Source organism: Hyla sarda, chromosome 1, assembly GCF_029499605.1.
Source record: "Hyla sarda isolate aHylSar1 chromosome 1, aHylSar1.hap1, whole genome shotgun sequence".
NCBI classification, from domain to species: domain Eukaryota; kingdom Metazoa; phylum Chordata; class Amphibia; order Anura; family Hylidae; genus Hyla; species Hyla sarda.
This window is the reverse complement of record NC_079189.1, coordinates 473,786,790-473,801,313: the sequence shown is the minus strand read 5'-3', so window position 1 is coordinate 473,801,313 and position 14,524 is coordinate 473,786,790.

The window sequence follows — 14,524 nt, the reverse complement described above, 5'->3', positions numbered from 1 at the left end:
GTGAAATAGACTATTAAATGATGTAAACACAGCACCAGGCATGTGAAAAATATGTGTATAGATGCGTTTAAAAAAAGGACTGAAAAAACAAACTATGTGCCGTTATTTCCTTTAACAACATAAATGGTGTTCTGCAATGGGGTACGCTCACCTGGGTGTGTTGTACTGTGGGCACAACACCAATTACCGCATATAGCGGGCGGAGGGGGCTTAGTAGGTCTGGAGTGCAGCCGTCATCACATCCATCTTTCCGATGGTCAGAGGAAGATAATCAAAAGCGATGTGAGCACAGCTGGAAACCGATGTCTTAAGGCACTCTCCAGGACTGGTAAAAATTTTAACCGTAAAACAGACTGATAAAATAAAAAAAGTTTATTCAACATAGGGTAAATACGGACAAGGCGTTTCGAGGGGCGGGACCCCCTCTTCGTCAGGTCCAATGATTGGATAGTACAAGCAATGACAGGTTTTCTACCATTTTTGCCTGCTAAAAGCATTTTCCATTCAAAACAATTATAATAAAAATTCCCAATGGACATAGTTTGTTGAACATGATGGTTACATAGTATGATTTTAGATACACAAAAATGAAACATATATGTTGAAATTAGGGATATCGGTGTATATTTGCAATGATTCAAATTTTCAATTAGTGAATACCTGTTGCCTCTATACCATGCCCCGGACTCGTGAGCACTAAGAACAAATCTACATCTAGAAACCATACAGACACTGACAGCATAGGCAAAAACATGTTTCACAATTTGAAACTTTTAATCATTGCATTATAATATGTAACAATCATGTGCAACAAACTATGTCCATTGTGAATTTTTATTATAATTGTTTTGAATGGAAAATGATTTTCACGGGCAAAAATGGTATAAAACCCATCATTGCTTGTACTATTCAATCACTGGACCTGAAATCCCGCCCCTCGAAATGCGTTGTCCGTACTTACCCTATGTTGAATAAACTTTTTTAATGTTGCTTGTTGAATCTGAAACTTTCACCTATAAAATAAATGAGGAGGAGAGGAAAAAAAGAAGAAAAAGAACAAGGAAGAAAAAGAAGAAAAGAAAGAAGAAAAGAGAATAGAGAAGAAGAAGAGAGAAAAAAAGGAGAGAAGAGAAAACGTAAGTATAATAAAGACAGTCTTAAAACCGAAAACCAAAATACCATTGGATCAGAAATTAAATGACACTGGAAGGTAACCCTAAAAAAATAATAATAAAGAATACACCACAGACTATGGTATTACAAAAAAGGAGCATAGTTATTATTCTCATTTAATCCACATGGGACCACTGTTTTTAAGTCAAATATCCACCTAGTTTCCTTCTGGGCTAAGGTCTTTTTTCAATGCAGTGAGTGCAGTGTCCCGGGGTCCCCGTCTGTCGCCCGCATGCAAATCCCAGCCCGTCACTTACCCCGCTCTGCTGCCTCTGGAACTCAGCTCCGCCGCGATCGCCCCCGTCTCCTAGAGGGCGCGCACGTGGCAGAGCTCTGTAATTTAAAGGGCCAGTGCGCTCTTAATTAGTATGTGCACCTGAATACACGTTATAAGTTCCTGCACCTCCCACACACCCCTGCCGGATCTTCAGTGCCATTTGCAGAGAGAAAGCGTACCCAATTGCCTGTTTTCCATACCCGTGTACACAGACCTATGTTTTTTGACCATGAACCTTTGCCGCCTGCCTTGACCTTCTGCTACGTTGACTACGCCTCATCTCATCCTCCTTTACCTCGCCTTGCCCAGTTACCTGTGTGGTCGAGCCGTATTGGGGGTAGCGACCTGGGTGTCGCCTGCCACAGCAAATCCATCCTACTTTGCGGCGGGCTCTGGTGAAGACCGGTGGCACCTTAGACTCCGCTCCCCGATACGGTCCGAGTCATCAACCACACAGGTGGAGGATCCACATCCTGTTCCAGACCACCCGCATCCAGGTGCATGACAGCCATGAACCCCTCTCCTAGATAATTGCTCCTGTCCTCTAAGATTTAGTAGGGGAACATAATAATGAAATGCAAATAACTATTACAAAAAAGTCTGACAGTATGAATCACAACTCCTGATCCCCACTGTACAATCACATTCCTATTAATACTTGCAGTGATGTGAGTGCATTGACGAATCAAGCGACCCAGACTGAATGGAGCAACCAGATGACAGTGGTAAAGGATAAAAAAAATGATAAAAAATTATACACAAAAAACAAATTATGCAAAGAAGTATAATAGTAAAAAATTGTGTATATACATATAAAAAGTGACGTAGTAATATCATGCATGGACAAAGACCAGCCATCTGGCCTAGTAACTACACTAGTGAGTTCATAATTTCCAGATAAGCAAGATCATAGTGTGTCAGCAGTTCCAAAGAGTTCCTGAAAAAAGGATCATGTCTCCATTTCAGATAGTTACTTCATGGGTTATCAAGGAGGCAACTCAAGAGGCCACTATTTATCAGCGTCCATTCAGGTCATGTTCAAGAAAATCTTTTATCCCCAATGGTAAGTGCAAAATCCACTCAAAGTTGACAAGAAATCCATGTTCCAATTCACGGATAAAAGGTCATCACCAGATCGCAAGGTCCAACAGTATACCAATCCGGTTTATGGGTATATATAAACATATATCGTGGTCATCAAATCACAAAGATTATTAATATGCAGGGATCCATCTAGATAGGCAGAGACAGAGTATCTTAAAAAAACAACAATATACATATAATACAGGGATATGAATCCACGTCAGACCACCCATGCTAATGTGAACCTAATGTGAATAACTACTAACCCATCTATAATGTGTAAAATACCCCTTAAAAATATATGATCTATATGTGAATATAATTCATAAACCCAAAATTATGAATAAATAATCCTATAAGTGATAATGAATTGAAGGACAGAGCTATGCCATAACATCAATACCACGACTATACTCATCATAAAATAAAGAAAAAATAATAAAAAGAAAGATATATAATAAACAATCATCATAGCTCTGCATAAAAAAAGATAACACCACAGAACAAATTTATATGCATATATAGGCCTCTATGTATGTGCAGAATTTATATGTGAACAATTACGTGAAATATGTGAATAAATTGAAATGATGTGTGAGTCAGTGTATAATAAACCAATTATTATACACTATTGTACAGTGTATAATAAACTAAATATCTGTAGTCAAAATCAATGTAAAAGAGGGAAACCAGGCACTGCAAGGGTTAATTCACTTAACTGGAAAATGTGTCAAGCCACTGGAGTCTGTGGCGGTCTAATTCTACAGGTCAAGGGGGGTGCTCAGTGTCTGATAGATCAAGGCAAAGGAAGTCCAACAAAGATAAGCAAAATAAGACACAGCAACTTACCCATGAGAGGACTGTAACAAAATGATTTATTCTGGCATTGGAGCAAAATCAACAAAGGAGCGACACACTACAGCATGGTGAACAAGGGGAGAGTGGAGCAGGTGCAGGGACAGGCAACGTCCGTTTCATGTCAAATGACGCTTCTTCTGTCCCCCCCCCCCCCCCCCCAACAAGGGAAGGCTGCACAAAGGGGTACAGTTCAGTTGCATAGAGCAGAACCGTTGTTGGGACAGGGACCGCAAACGCTTCCTTCCCCTCAAAAAAAAAAAAAGGTGAAATGTTACTGGTCCCCACTCCCCAACAGACCTCAATCCCAACCCAAAAGAGGTGCTAAAGAAAAAAAAACATGTTTCATTAACAGTGGCCTGGCTGCTCCTTCATATAGAAAAGGGTCTGGACACAAAAATAGCGACATTAACCTCTTCAGGACACAGGGCGTATGGATACGTCCTGCATTCCGAGTCCTTATGGACCGAGGGCGTATCCATACGCCCGTGGGAAATCCGGTCCCCACCGCTAGCCGGTTTGGGACTGGAGCCGGATGCCTGCTGAAATCATTCAGCAGGCACCCCGGCACATCGCCCCCCCCCCCCCCCCCCCCATGTCGGCGATCGGAGAAAATCGCATGTCAATTCAGACATGCGATTTTCTCCAAATCCGGGCTGATCGGGTCTCTGGTGACCCGATCACCCGTAAAATAGGGCTGATCGGAGTTGTCAGCAACAGCCCCGATCAGCCTAAGGGATAGGAGTGAGGTCGCAGAGCTGCGATCTCCTCCTCTCCCCTGCCATTAGTCAGAACGGAGTTCTTACCAATGGCAGTGCAGGACAGGGGAATCGACGTTCTTCCCGCCCCTGGATGTCGAGGGGATCTGGGAAGAAGATGGAGGCCGTACCTGCAGGAGAAGATGCCTGGGGACCTGGGATCTTCGCTGGAGCCTGCTGGATCCTTGCTCAGGTAGGGAATCGACGGGGGGGGGGGGGGTGAAATGAAAGTGAAAGTAAAACGATCTTTACTGTGGCAACCACTAGGAAGGCCAAACTGCAACTCCCAGCATGCCCAGACAGCCAAAGGCTGTCTGGGCATGCTGGGAGTTGTAGTTTTGCAACATCTGGAGGGTCACAGTTTGGAGACCACTGTTACAGTGGTGCCCAAACGGTAGCCCTCCAGATGTTGCCAAACTGCAACTCTCTGCATGCCTCGACTGCCCAGGCATGCTGGGAGTTGTAGTTCTGTAACATCTGTCCCTTCAGATTTAGCAATTTTCGTGAAATTTTTGAAAATTGCTGCTCTACTTTGAAGCCCTCTAATTTTTTCAAAAAGCAAAAATATGTCAGTTTTATGATGCCAACATAAAGGGGACATATTGTATTTGTGAAGAAAAATAAAATTTATTGTGAATATCAATTTTCCTTACAAGTAGAGAGCTTCAAAGTTAGAAAAATGCTAGATTTTCAAAATTTTCATGAAATTTTGGGATCTTTCACCAAAAAAGGATGCAATTAGCACCAAAAATTTACCACCATAATAAAGTAGAATATGTCATGAAAAAACAATCTCAGAATCAGAATATTCGGTAAAAGCCTTTTCGCGTTGTTAATTCGTAAAGTGACGGTGGTCAGAATTGCGAAAAAGGGCTCAGTCCTTAAGGTGAAAAAGGGCTGCGTCCTTAAGGGGTTAAGAAATACTGTATATTTTATGCCTGCACCTAAAAAACATACTGGGAGCAGGCTGCAACATCCCTCAGTAGAGTTTTAGAGTTTGGGTCATAGAGTTCAAGGCATTGTGGACTCAGACTGCTACACATGGGCAGCTGCACAAAAAGTTGTATATATATATATATATATATATATAAGCATGTATTTTTTTTTTTACTCCTATCTCCCTGCCTAAGCTAAAGCTTTCCCTAATTCTGTGCTCTGCTTGCTGTTTTCTTCTGGGATGGGTGGGTAGAGCAGCTCAACAGAAGGTTAAACCTCCATGCAGTGACTGTAATTAATAGGTTGGTGCAACCAATTACGACAATCCTGGAGGTGACCACTGCGACCTTACTACTGGAGCTCAAGGGTGATTGGTGCAGTCTGGTAGATAGGTCCACCAGCAGTAAGTTTAGAGAAGTGGTTTTCCAATGTTGTAGAGTGATGACATATCACTAGAAAATGGCATTCCTATATGTTTGGTAGGAGTCACACCTTTGGTAGCCTCACATTTAAATTAGGCTGGCTACAGTTTTCTGCACAGCTGAGTGGCCAGAAATGCTACAGTGCTACTTTATTTAAATTTAACCAATATGTTAAAGGGGTATTCCAGCATTCCACAAGATAGAAGATAAGTGCCTGATCCCAGGGGGTGAGATCTCTGGGACCCCAGCGATCTTCAGAATGGGACCCTGAATCTCCACGCTGCATAAAGCAAGCGTTCTATGCATTCTCTATGGGAGCTCCAATGTTGTTGTCTGGCACTCCTGGCAGTATTTCTGGTACTCCCATAGTAAATGCTTGGAGAATGTGCCAACACAAGTTCGGACCCCACCTTAAAGCGTACCTGTCATAGTGTAAAAAAAAAAAAAAGAAAAAAAGTGATATGTTACTCAGGACCCAATCCTGATCATGTGCATATAATTTTTATGTGTCTCTGACCTATATATCCAGAGATATAAGCATTTATCTGCTGATGAGTTACTTTTTCATTGTGCAGGCTGGAGGGGGCGTGTCAGTCTGTCTCCCTCACAGGAGCAAGTTTGTGCAGTCAGCCAATCAGTACTCGCTACTCTGTAACCCTTTCCTCTCTGGTTTTATGCTGTGTCATGTTACACAAAGGAAGATACTTGGAGCTTGCCTGCAGTAATCAGAAGACATTATGGTGAATTCATAACAGGATAAAATGTATAAATATAAGAATAGATCTTTATAAAATTAGTGCAAGGATTTTTTAGATAAAAGTACAGCATTTTTATGAATACATGTTCTATCTGTTTTATCTTCTCCTAGTAAAGCTGGATGCTAATCAGCATAGCTGTCACTATGTGTGTCATTCATCTTTCACAGACTCCTGAATGTCTGGTCAACTACTTTGTCATTCAGGAGTCCGAGAAAGCTTTGACTATTTCAGCATGCTGGGAGTTGTAGTTTAGTAACAACTGAAGCTGCAATGTTTGTAAATAACTGTGTTAGAGCAGTGTTGCCTCCAGCTGTTGTAAAACTACAGCTCCCAGCATGTCCACACATCCTTTATCTGTAGTTTTGCATACACTCAATAGAAATCTCCTATACTGGATACCGGTATGCTTTATGGCCGGTATCCAGTATGCTGTAAAATCTAGACTAGTCTGTCTGGCTAAAAGACAGGCGACCCCTTGTGGCGGCTATTTTGAGCTTGAATTTCAGGTGAAAATTTAAAAAAATTTTAACAGGTGTATATTGTGAAATGTCATATTATAATGAGTCCTGCAATATATGAAAAGTTTTTAAAAATGACAGTGCCTCTTTAATCACACACCTATCCCCTATACTGTGGATAAGGGAAGTGTTTAAATACTGAAATAACAGACATTAAACCTGTCTTATGTAATTGATATAAAACTACGGTATTTGTAGCTAACATTTCTGCTCCCTGCGTAATTTCAAAGCATATTAAAGCGCAACTGTCATTATATTTTGACCACCCCAGACCACTATAATGGTGTTCCAGATGATTACTGTATAAGGTGACTGCAGCCATGCCTTTATTGCCGTTTGTTCTTCTTAGTTACTAATAAAAACCTTTTATCCAAAAGTCAGGCAGAGTCAGGTAGGCGTGGCTTGGGGTTTGCCAAGCCCCGTCGCCGCCACACCTATCCTGCCTTCCAGCGCTGGGACCGCTGTCTTACTACACAGTGCATCCACAGCACATGCGCCTGTCCCGTCGGCTCTAATGTGCACGCACCGTGTCCTGAGTTGACAGAGCAAGCGAGTGCTCGCTCCCGACGTCTGTGTGCTAAGTGCGCATGTGCTCACTGCCTCTAGTACAGCACATGCGCACTGAGCGCATAGATGTCGAGAGCGAGCACTTGCTCGCTCTGTCAATTCAGGACGTGGCGGCGAGCGCATGTTAGAGTCGGCAGGATGGGCGCATGTGCTGTGGATGCACTGTGTAGTAAGACACAGCGGTCCCAGCGCTGGAAGGCATGATAGACATGGTGGCGGCGGGGGTTGGCGAACCCCAAGCCACGCCTATCTGACCTCGCCTGACTTTTGGATAAAAAGTTTTTATTAGTAAGAAAAGAAGAACAAACAGCAATAAAGGTATGGCTGCAGTCACCTTATAATCATCTGGAACACCATCATAGTGGTCTTGGGGGGGGGTCAAAATATGATGACAGTTGCGCTTTAAAGTCAATAATGAAGAAACTTTAGTTTTGAGGTATTTTTGTATTCAAACTATATTTCCCTATTCAGAAAGGTGCTGTATTTGTTCAGACTGGCATTTTCTTCATTCATATCCCTTTGTTTTAATTCTATAATCCATAGAGCTGACAAAAACTATGTCTTCTCTTTCCTCTGTGTATGTAGAGCCACCTACCTGCAGCAACAGAAATTGTCGTCAGATATAACACTGGTACAAGCAGAGATTAAAAAGATTATTTCACTTATCACAGACTGGGCATGAAATGACTTTATTTTGGGACTTTTAGGCTGGGTTCACAGTGCAGTTGGTACTCATTTTAATCGCTTTTTTACCAAAACCAGAACTTACAAGGAGAAAGATAAAAATATTTCCATTAGGTTACTCAGTATTAAGATATGTTTATGCAGTATAAGAATTTGTTTGCATACAGCAAAAACAGCCCTGAAAAAAGTATTAACAAGTCACATCTTTTTTCAGAGCTGCTTTTTTTTAGGGCTGATTTTGCAATTTCCACTTTAAAATCAATGGGTGCAGGAAACGTCTCTTCTTTTGGAGCTGAAATTGTGCTGCATTTCAGCTATGTTTCTAAACATTTCCCAGTGAAGTCAGGGCTGGTGCAAGGATTTTTGTCACCCTAGCTAATTTTGCCACCCCATTGACCGCCCTTTGACACTCCCCACCTTACTACTGGGGTGACACACTGTCACAAGTCCCCTCCTCATATAATTAGCTTACTACTGGGGTGACACATTGTAACAAATCTCCTCCTCATGCTGCTGGTTGAGCGAGTGGTTTGGATGATGATTGTCTAAGTTTCTTGTGGCAGGCAGAGCGGTGCCCTCCCCACATCAAGAGGGCGCTCTAGGCAGAGATGGCCAAGTAAAGTCAATTGCAGCTTAGAACTGGGTTTCTTTTGAGTTTATTTTTCTTACACTGTGAACATATCCTTATACAGATTGATTATAGCCTTATACAGGGTGAATATAGCTTTATACTGAGTGAGTTAAGGCTAATAGTAAGATTTGCATCTTTGTTCCTTCTTGCTTGCACTCCTGATTTTGGTAAAAAGAAAAAAAAATATATAGTGATCAAAATGACCACCAAAATTACAGTGTGTGAACATAGCCTAAGAGTACGGTCCCATATACCGCTTATGCAGAATATTTCATGCTGCGCAAAAACTGCTGTGCAGCTAGAAATACGCGGCATATTCTCAGTTGAGCATACACATAGGGCTACCCAGTGGCAGCCCTATGTGTATTTAGTGAGGTTTGGAGGGGGAGCTGCACGACCCCACCTCCAACCCTCAGTAAACACACGGGGCTGCAGTGGGGTAGTCCTGTGTGCATGCTCAACAGAGAATATGTAGCGTATTTCCTGCTGCACATCATGAAATACACTGTGTAAGCGCTACATGGGACCGTAGCCTACAGACTACAGAAATGTGTTGTCTCAGGAGCATGGGAGGACCAAAGGAGCTGGAGACTACACTACATTAAAAATGAAGGAACTACACAACTACAAAAGCATGCTCAAGCAAGCACACTATGGGAGACTATTTAGTATCTACAGGGTGGGCCATTTCTATGGATACACCTTAATAAAATGGGAATGGTTGGTGATATTAACTTCCTGTTTGTGGCACATTAGTATATGTGAGGGGGGAAACTTTTCAAGATGGGTGGTGACCATGGCAGCCATTTTGAAGTCGGCCATTTTGAATCCAACTTTTGCTTTTTCAATAGGAAGGGGGTCATGTGACACATCAAACTTATTGGAAATTTCACTAGAAAAACAATGATGGGCTTGGTTTTAACGAAACTTTATTCTTTCATGAGTTATTTACAAGTTTCTGACCACTTATAAAATGTGTTCAATGTGCTGCCCATTGTGTTGGATTGTCAATGCAACCCTCTTCTCCCACTCTTCACACACTGATAGCAACACCGCAGGAGAAATGCTAGCAGAGGCTTCCAGTATCCGTAGTTTCAGGTGCTGCAGAATGGGCAAAACTAAAATTGGAACAGGACCCTCAGTTTACGCAGAAGAGTTTGTTCAGCGATGAGGCAAACTTTTATGTGAATGGTGAAGTTAACAAACAAAACCACCGCTATTGGTCTGACACTAACCCACATAGGATAGATCCCTCCGAGACTGTTGGAACACAAAAATTGATGGTATGGTGTGGTATATGGGGTACAAAGATAGTGGGGCCATTCTTCATCAATGGAAACCCCAAGGCCACTGGATATGCGAAATTGCTACATGATGATGTGTTTCCCTCTTTATGCACTGAAGCTGGCATGTTCCCTGAGTTTTTCCAGCAAGATGGTGCACCACCACATTATGGGTGTCAGGTCCGAGCATTCCTAGATGAACAGTTTCCTGGAAAGTGGATTGGTCGTTATGGGCCGGTTGAATGGCCCCCAAGGTCTCCCGATCTGACCCTCTTAGACTTTTATCTTTGGGGTCATCTGAAGGCAATTGTCTATGCTGTGAAGATACGAGATGTGCAGCACCTGAAACTACGGATACTGGAAGCCTAAGCTAGCATTTCTCCTGCGGTGTTGCTATCAGTGTGTGAAGAGTGGGAGAAGAGGGTTGCATTGACAATCCAACACAATGGGCAGCACATTGAACACATTTTATAAGTGGTCAGAAACTTGTAAATAACTCATGAAAGAATAAAGTTATGTTAAAACCAAGCACATCATTGTTTTTCTTGTGAAATTCCCAATAAGTTTGATGTGTCACATGACCCTCTTCCTATTGAAAAAACAAAAGTTGGATTCAAAATGGCCGACTTCAAAATGGCCGCCATGGTCACCACCCATCTTGAAAAGTTTCCACCCTCACATATACTACTGTGCCACAAACAGGAAGTTAATATCACCAACCATTCCAATTTTATTAAGGGGTATCCATATAAATGGCCCACCCTGTATATTAGTGAGCTCACTGAGCTCCCTTGCCTCCTTATTTTTCAACGCCCAGGCCTCAACATGATGAATATTTAAACGTCTTCACTCTCATGTCACTAGGACATGAGGGCCTGCCGCCATATGAGTGCTTTTGCTCTTTGGGTGTAGCAAGGCAGCAGCGCCTGCACTCTACTCAAAGAGCAAAGCACTCACGCTCCAGCAGGCGTAAAAAAATGTAAATATTCATCACAAGGGGGGAGATAATAAGGAGGCAGGGGAGCTCAGCGAGCTGGCTCCCCTCCTGCACTGCGCACAGCAGCAGTAGATAAGGAAATAGGCATAACACTGCAAATACTCGACCAATTAAAGTAAGTGACCACTCTTTTTAATGCTGTTCACCAGCACTATTAACCAGAATATTGGATTTAGTATAGGGGAACAGGCTATAATTTTCCCTTTAAGTAAATTATTTTGTGACAGTTCCACCTGTCAAGAGGTAGAATATAGAAGGCAGTAAATGAACAGTCAGTGCTTAAAGCTGATAATATGTTGGAAGCATGAAAAATCATCAAGTGTAAAGGTCTGAGGTAAAAGGGCCAAATTGTGATGGCTAGTTCCCTATATTAGAGCTCCAAAAATGGGAAAGAACAAGCAGTTAACCACTCACAGGGTCATTGGCACCCACACTGATTGATGCAGATGGGAAACAGTGTTCCTGAACTTGATGTGTTGGAAACAGAAATATGGTGAGTTTGGCAAAGGCAAAATATTGATATGTAGATGAGTGGGTCAGAGTAGGTTTATGGTAGCAGGTGGTTTGGTATTATCTAACCTACCAATATGTAGAGATGATGTAATTGTGATAAATATAACAAAGATGGACAATATAACCCAGGTACAATATAACCCAGGTACAGGTAAGAGCCATATGTATGTGAACTCCAAACATTTATAGCAAAAACCAAGCAGAAAAAGCGGAGTCACTCATAAAACATAAAGTGATAATTTTATTAATTCTGTAGAATATACAATGTAAAGACAATTTAAAATTTACGTAATATCAAAGAGGAATACGGCTAAGAACGGTGGTATCACCGTCTCTGCACATAGGACTAAGGCTGTGGTATATAAAGTATATTGCTCTGTCTCTACTGCAATTCAATAAACAATTATTGTGTAAACCAGCACATTAAATTGCACATATCAAAATAGTTGCAGCATAGTATATTAAAGATACATCTATCTCAAAGTGAGATTAAAGTGCTACATATGATACAAAGTGCAGTGTGCATGTAAACAGGAAGAAGACATTATTGCAGAGATACAGACCATTGTAAAGATATACAGCACCACTCCAACGTACGTTTCGATACGCAACCTTCGTCTGGGAGTGGCTCTATCCCAGTCCATCTGTCTATTTAAGCCCAGAAACACCAATCAGATTACATATTAGAAAAATAATGCGGTCATCACCTGTGGCTGTTTGTTGGGCGCATGAACAGCGTCACCCGCCGACGCCCGGAAGCCGGAAGGAGCCGCGTCACATGACCGAGTCATATGATTGATAACAGGACAAGGTCATGATGTAGACGCAATTCCCCGGAGACGGCGCATGCGCACTAGCAACAGGGAGAGTGTCTGTGATCAGCAGAACACTGAGAGATCGCATATACAAAGACAATGGTAACACAGTATCAAATCATAAAATAAAGGACAATGAGGTACACATATGAGGGTAAATGAATGGTAATTGGTATGAATGACTCAAAATTTTAAGGGATGAAAAAATGGAGAGTGAGTAGTATAAGTGTGAGAGGATATTAGGATGGGACAGACAGTGACAACCACCAAAGACCTTAAGACGATACCTAAACATTTTAAATTACATCATGATTGTAATGATATGCTCCTCCAATTTTGTGGAATTGACAGACTATACCCTGGTATGCGTGGTGGTGACCTGGGAAAACGTTTAGCCCAACGCAAGAGTTACTGGATTTGGTGTCTGAACACAGTACAACCCCACGGCCTTAAAGGGGTACTCCGGTGCTTAGACATCTTATTCCCTATCCAAAGGATAGGGGATAAGATGCCTGACCGCGGGAGTCCCGCCGCTGGGGACCTCTGTGATCTTGCACACGGCACCCCGTTTGTAATCAGTCCCCGGAGCGTGTTCGCTCCGGGTCTGATTATGGGCGATCACAGGGCGGCGTGTGATGCCACGCTCTGCCCCTCAATGCAAGCCTATGGGAGGGGGCGTGACAGCTATCACGCCCCCTCCCGTAGGCTTGCATTGAGGGGCGGAGCGTGATGTCAAATGCCGCCCGCCCTTTGATCGCCCGTAATCAGACCCGGAGCAAACACGCTCCGGGGACTGATTACAAACGGGGTGCCGTGTGCAAGATCACAGGGGTCCCCAGCGGCGGAACTCCCACGGTCAGGCATCTTATCCCCTATCCTTTGGATAGGGGATAAGATGTCTAAGCACCATAGTACCCCTTTAAGTTACTCTTTAGTGAGCCAGTTCTCAGTGGGGGCTTTAGAAGAAAATGTAGATGAGACCAACAGATGTTTGAGGCTTGTGCTTCGTCTGAATGTGATAAGCGGTTTATTGATGGCAGTATCGTGTAGCACTGGATCACTTTCCAGGATGTGCCAATTCTTGTAAAGAGTCTTTTTAATAATTTCAGACAGGGGATTGTACTGAAAAGAGAACACAAACCTCTTGTCTTTTTGAGTACTTGTCTTTTTGAATTTGGTCTTTTTGTAGGTTTTATGGAGGAGTTCAGTCTGTGGGATCCGAGATACTTTTTCAAAGGAGGATGTGAGAAGATCTTTGGGGTAGCCTCTTTGGGTGAATCTGTCAATCAACTCTTCTGCTTGGGCAGTGAATTTTTCTTCGGTGCTGTTGATTTTTTTGAGGCGGAGGAGCTGACTGTATGGCAAGGAGTTTTTGGTATGCGCAAGGTGGTAGCTGTTGAAGTGTAGGTAAGAATTGGTGGCGGTCTGTTTTCTGTAACTAGTAGTGGTGATGTGGTTGTTGCTGATGTGGATTTCAACATCCAGAAAGTCGATGGTGTCAACGGCAAATTTACAGGTAAAGAACATATTCATGTGGTTATTATTGTTGAGGAAGCTGACAAAATCAAGAAACTCGTTTTCTTCGCCATCCCAGATAATAAAGGCGTCATCAACGTACCTGGTGTAATGTTTTAGATTTTTGGTGAACGGATTGTTGGGGTTATAGATCCTATTGCGTTCGAGTGTGGCAAGATATAGGTTGGCGAAGGTACATGCCACAGGGCTACCCATCACGGTACCTGTTTTCTGGGTGTACCATTTCAAGGCCAGTCATGACAAAGTCTATATACTCTTTGCTTTTGTCGGCAGCAAGTAGAAACTCCTTCACTGCCCGGACCCCTAAGTCTTGGGGGATCCGGGTGTAGAGACTTTCGACATCTATGGTCGCCATTTTGTAAGTGTTTTCCCATTGGAAGTCTTCCAGCTGCAGGAGAAAACTGTCCGTGTCTCTTTAAGGTAAGACGGGATGTCATGCAAAATACTATGTATACCACTCTCACACTTATACTACTCACTCTCCATTTTTTCATCCCTTTCAAATTTTGAGTCATTCATACCAATTACCATTCATTTACCCTCATATATGTACCTCATTGTCCTTTATTTTATGATTTGATACTGTGTTACCATTATGTCTTTGTATATGCGATCTGTCCGTGTTTTGCTGATCACAGAAACTGTCCCTGTTGCTAGTACGCATGCGCCGTCTCTACAACGTCGGGGATCCGGGGAATCGCGTCTACGTCATGACCTT